Consider the following 6,495-nt stretch of genomic DNA (forward strand, 5'->3'; position numbering starts at 1 on the left):
TGGGAACTCAGGGGCTGGAGTGTCATAAGCCTGAATGTGAATTCCGGCTCTGGCATTTGCTAAATGTGTGGACATGGACAAGTTACCTCATGGCTCTAAGTCTTGAAGTTCTTATCCATAAAAGGGGTGGACTAATTGAGTCTACCTTGTGGGTACAGTTTGAAAGAGTAAATGCGATGAGGAATAATTGTCTACTATGAAGTCAAAGACACAGTAAATCTTCAATGAATAGTGGTCATGGTTATTAATTACAATAATTACAGCATTGAACTACCCACTGGTGTGAAGGCTGGGCAAGCAGAAGTGGGATTTCTATTGGACAGGTTGCCATGAGAGGATTCAAGACTCAGGGCCTTTGCACATGTTCCTTCCTCTGCTTCCTTCCTTTCCTTCTTCACCTACTCATTTATGAATCTCTGCAGTGCATGATTTCATTTTTTCAGGGAAATCTACCCAGATTTCAGGATTCTGTATTAAATGTTCCCCTGGTATCTATACCTTCCCTTCAGAGTGCTATCACAATGGGAATTAAATAAGGATGTTCATTCTTTTTAAGTTTATTTTATTTTGAGAGAGAAAGAGAGCATGTGTGCAAGAGGGAGGTGGGGGGAGCAGGGAGAGGGAGAGAGAGAATCCCAAGGAGACTCCAATGTGGGACTCGAACCCATGAACCATGACCTGAGCTAAAATCAGGAGTTAGATGCTTAACCGCCTGAGCCACCCAAGCACCCTTGATGTTCATTATTTTTAAAAATCAACTTTATTAAGGTATAATTTACATAGTATGAAATTCTCTCATTTAAATGTTATAATTAAATGACTCTTGACAACTGTATATATACAGCAATGTTAACACCACTGCAGTCAAGATATAGGCTATTTTCTTCACCTCCAAAATTTCCTTGTGCCCCTTTGTATTTACTCCTTTTTCCCTACCCCAGCCTCTAGCAATTACTAGTATTTTCCTTCACTATAACTGTGCCTTTTCTAGAATTTCATATAAATGGGATCAGATAGGATGCAGGTTTTTGAGTCTGCATTATTAACCTGAGCATAATGCATTTAAGGTTCATCTATGTTATCATGACTACTAATAATTCATTTCCTGGGGTGCCTGGGTGGCTCAGTCAGTTTAGCTCCCAACTCTTGATTTCAGCTCAGATCATGATCCCAGGATCATGGGATCCAGCCCCGCATTGGGCTCCACACAGAGTGTGAAGCCTGCTTGGGAATCTCTCTCTCTCCTTTTGCCTCTGCTTGTGTACTTTCTTGCTCTTTAAAATAAAAAAATAAATAAAAATAAAAAGATATATAAGTATCAAAAAATAATTCATTTCTTTTTGTGCTTTAATAGTGTTATATGGTATAGATATGCCAACATTTGTTTATCAATTCACCTACTGATGGACATTTGTGTTGTTTCCAGCTTTGGGCTGTTATGGATAAAGCTGCTATGGACATTTGTGGACATGTTTCTGGTTATGTGGTAAGTTGCATTCCTACCATTAATGAATGAGAGTTCCAGTTGCTCTATATTCTAGCTTATAGTTGGTATTGTCAGTTTTGTTGAGTTTAGCCATTCTGGTAGTACGTAGTAGGTAGTGGTACCTCACTGGATTTTTTTAGTTTATATTTCTTTCTTTTTCTTTTCTTTCTTTCTTTTTTTTTTTTTTTTTTGGTATTCTGGCATTTTATTAAGGAAGGTATGTAAAAATATAGTGAGCTATGGAAATTTTTATAAAGTGATCATAAATTCAAAGACAGCAATTCACCAAATGACAATTTTCAAACACTTAAAAAATAGTTTATGTACCTATTTAGAAATATACCTCAGAGTTTTCACATAAAAGCATGACTAATAATTTTCAAAAATAATATTTTTATCGTGATTTTTCTCCACTAGTGGGAAATTAAAATGGTGACAGAAAAGTTTATTATATCACAATAATTTCTTTCTTTTTTCCTTTATCTTTTATATAAAATTAGCAATTTTCAAATTACCTTTTCTCTATGTATATTCTTATAGAAATAATACTAGAGGAGCTTTTAAGTCAGCCATAGCTAAAATGCTATGCCTCTGTGACCAATTATAATATAGAGTTTTATAGTTACCATTTCATAATAGCTCTTTATTGGAATTGACTGACTAAAAGAATACAGTTCTAAATGTCCAATTTTAGTTTATGTAAATTTCAACAAATTTTTAACAGTTCTTTTTACCTAATGACATTTCAGCTTTGGAAGATACAATGGGTTAAGAATTGTACTTTTTTGTTACATACATATGAATATTGACTCGCATATATATGTGTATATATGTATATATATATGTATATGTATATGTATATATACATACATACATACAGTTTCACCCAGTAATTTATGCAATCAAAAAAACCAAAACTCATTGGCAACATTTTTGACTACGTTTTCAATATCTTTAATAATTTAAAGAACGGGGAAAAAAAGCACTTCTAGAACTGTACTTACAGAAAAAGAAATGCAGAAGAGAAATGTGCACTGTAAAATTTCATAATATTTATTTTCTGATTTAGTTTCGAGTTTGCAATAAGTTTAACTAAATAGAAAAATGTTAGAAAATTAAAGGTATCAAAAGGCTTAAGTCAAACTGAACAAATTTATAAACTCACTAACCCAAAGCATGCACTGCTCCTCTAAGCCTGCTGGAGTTCTTGATTTGTTTTAATCACACGGACAGCACTTTCTTTGAACTGCAGCTCACAAAAATTTTTGAGAAACTTTGCCATTTCTTCTGCAACAGTATCCAGGAAAGTTTCTTTAATGAATTTCACTGTTGAGGTGGGAGCCAAAACTTCATGTAGTGTGTTAAAATCCTCTTTTATCATTGAGTATAACTTAAGCATTGTACTTTGGTATCCATGAGCCATTATGTCTAAATTCGATTCTCTGCTATAAGCAGGAAAACAGTTCTGCAGGAGCTCAGCCAACAGTTTATTCTGTATGCTTTGGTACTTGATTATAACTTCCGATTCTGGATAAAGAAATAACAGTTGTTGAATGCACTGCATTTTCAACCAAATTTTGTGCTGTGAATTGATGATTTCATTATGGCTTTGTAATTTCTTCACTGAGAAGCGTCAAAGATGCAGTCTTATGTTATCCCAGATGGACTGTGCATCCGTGGAGGAATCATCTTCAGCAGAATGAAGAGAAGTCCCAGAGAGGAAATGGAAAGATGCTCCACTTAGAGTTGCCGGGAATGAAGTGCTGCTCTGGCAGGAGAGATCCCAAAGTGAATCCAGGATCACTTCTTCTTGATTTAGTTCACTCTTCAACGAATCTTGCAGTGTTTTGAGGAATTTCATCAAATCTCCATGGGGAATGGAAGGTGACTTGGATGAATTACAAAATTTTATTATATCTAGCCACTCAAAACAGTCAGTTGTCGTTTGCAGCTGCACCTCTGGACACTGCTTGTTAACTTCAGATTGTATTTCCTTAATGCAATGTTCTATGCTTGTAGCATTTTGTTCTATCTTTTCATCAATGTCACTGAGTGACAATGTCACTGACATTTCACAAATGTCACTGCTTAAACTCCAAGTCTCCAGGAAGAGTTCGTATTTCTATAATTACTAATGATGTTGAGAATTCATGTATTTACTGGCCATTCATAGATCTGCTTTAGTAAAGTATCTATTGAAAATTTTCTTTAAATGAGTTACATGTTTTATTATTGAGGTTTAAAAATTAGTTATATATTCCACTGACCTATATATCTATTCTTATACCAGTACCACACTCTCTTGATGACTTTCATTTTGAAGTACATTTTGAAATTGAGAAGAGTGAGTCTTTCAACTCTTTGTTCTTCTTTTTCAAGATTGTTTTAGTTATTCTGGATCTTTTGAATTTTTACATGAATTTTAGTAGTAGCTTGTCAGTCTCCGCCAAAAAATCTGCTAGGATTTTGATAGAGTGTGTGTTGAATGCGTAGGTCAATTTGGGGAGTATTACCATCATAACAATGTTAAGTCTTCTGGTCCATAAACGTTGGGCATGTTCCCATTTCTTTAGATCTTTTTTTATTTCAACAGTTTTGTAAGTTTTTAGTGTAAGTCTTGCACTTCTGTCATTAAATGTATCCATAAGTGTTTTTTATGCCATTGTAAATGGAGTTCTTAGCCTAATTTCATTTCGTGGATTGATTTTTTTTTAAGATTTTATTTACAGGGCGCCTGGGTGGCTCAGTTGGTTAAGCGTCTGACTTCAGCTCAGGTCATGAACTCGCAGTTTGTGGGTTTGAGCCCCGTGTTAGGCTCTGTGTTGACAGCTCAGAGCCTGGAGTCTGCTTTGGATTCTGTATCTCCCTCTTTCTCTGTTCCTCCCCCACTTGCACTCTGTCTCTCTCTCTCTCTAAAATATGAATAAAGATTTTTTTAATTAAAAAAAAAGATTTTTATTTAAATAATCTCTACACCTAACATGAGGCTTGAACTCAAGACCCCCAAGATCAGGAGTCACATGCTCCACCAACTGAGCTAGCCAGGCGCCCCTACATGGATAGATTTTTGAATGCTGATCAAACCTTGCATTTCTGGGATACACCCCACTTTACCATGGCATGTTATCTTTCTTATATATTGCTGGGTTTGAGTTGCTACTATTTCATTATAGATTTTTGTACCTATGTTTATGAGGGAGGTATATAGTCTTATATTTGTCTAGTTTTTGTATCAGGATAATTCTGCTCTTGTAAAATGATTTAGGAAGAGTTCCTTCCTCTTCCAACTTCTGTAAGAGGTTGTATGTGTAGAATTGGCATTATTTCTTCCTTAAATATTTGGTGGAACTTACCAGTGAAGTCATTGGAGACTGAGGTTTTCTTTTGTCTTTCCTTGTTTTTGTTTTTCCAGATAAGTCTGGTTAGAAATTTATCAATGTTATTCATATTTTCCAAATAACTAGCTTTTGGTGTTAATGATTTTTATGTATGATTTGTCCATTTTCTATTTCATTGTTTATCTCTCTTATATTTATTTTTCCCTCCTCTCATTTACTTTGGGTTCAATTTGCTCTTCCTTTTCTACTTTCTTAAGGTGATAATCTGTCATTGATTTTATACTTTCTTCTTTTCTAAAAAAAAAATTTTTTTTGGGGAGAGAGACAGAGAGAGAGAGAGAGAGTTAGCAGAGGAGACAGGCAGATGGAAGAGAGAGAGAATCCCAAGCAGGCCCCATGCCCAGGGTGGAGCCCCATGTGGGGCTCAATCCTATGACTCTGGGATCATGACCTGAGCTGAAATCAAGAGTTGGATGCTAGGGGCTCCTGGATGGCTCAGGCAGTTAAGCGTCTGACTCTTGGTTTTGACTCAGGTCACGATCTCACCATTCATGAGTTTGAGGTTCACATTGACTCTGTGCTGCCATTGTGGAGCCTGCTTGGGAGTCTCTCTCTCTCTCCCTCCCTCTGTCCCTCCATTGCTTAGTGCTCTCTCTCTCTCTCTCTCTCTCTCGGGATAAATAAATAAACTTAAAAAAAATTTTTTTTAAAGAGTTGGATGCTCAATTGACTGAGCCACTCAGGTGCCCCTGAACTTTCTTCTTTACTAATATAAACATTTAAATCCATGGATTTTCCTGTAAACACCCTACAAATTTTGATAGGTTGTGGTTCCATTCTCATTCAGTTCAAACCATATTCTAATTTCTCTTATAATTACTTTTTTATCTATTTAGTTAATTTCCAAAATTTGGAAGAGTTTCTATATATCATTCCGTTGTTGATTTCTAGTTTTATTTTATTTTATTTACTTTTTATTTAAGAGAGAGAGCATGAGCTGGGGAGAGGGGCAGAGAGAGAATCCCAGCCAGACCCCATGCCCACCTCAGAGCCCGACTTGGGGCTCAATCCCATGACCCCCAGATCATGACCTGAGCTGAAATCAGGAGTTGGATGCTCAACTGACTGGGCCACCCAGGTGCCCCTATTGATTTCTAGTTTAATTCTGTAGTGGTCATGGAACATACTATGCGTGATTTTGATTCCTTAATTTTTTTTTTTTTAAGTAGGCTCCATGCCCAATGTGGGGCTTAAACTCACAACCCTGAGATCAAGAGTTGAGTGTTCTACCAACTGAGCCACCCAGGCACCCCTGACCTTTTAAATTTATTAAGACTGATTTTAGGGCCCCAGATATGGTCCACTCTCAGTGAATGTTTCACATGCACTTGGAAAACAAATGTGTATTCTGCTGTTTGGGGGTGGTGTTATGAAAGGTCAGGCCGAGTTGATTAATAATGCGGTTCAAGTCCTCTCTCTCCTTACTAACAGTCTATCTACTCTTTTATCAGTTTCAGAAAAAAGAGTGTGAAGTCCTCACCTACAGTTGGAATTTACCTGCTTCCCCTTTTGGTTCCATCAGTTTTTGTTTCATGTTTTCTGAAGCTCCGTTAGGGTGTGGCAACACTCAGGTCCGGTGTGTCCTTATCCCTGGTGATATTCTTTGTTCTG

At 36.4% G+C, this 6,495-nt stretch overlaps 1 pseudogene; it reads right to left on the bottom strand.

Annotated features, from left to right (window-relative positions):
• Positions 1-2,650: 2,650 nt before the first annotated feature.
• LOC122201834 lies at positions 2,651-3,557 on the bottom strand (annotated as a pseudogene).
• Positions 3,558-6,495: the final 2,938 nt, after the last annotated feature.

This window comes from Panthera leo, chromosome D2 (genome assembly GCF_018350215.1).
Source record: "Panthera leo isolate Ple1 chromosome D2, P.leo_Ple1_pat1.1, whole genome shotgun sequence".
In the NCBI taxonomy this organism is placed as follows: Eukaryota; Metazoa; Chordata; class Mammalia; order Carnivora; family Felidae; genus Panthera; species Panthera leo.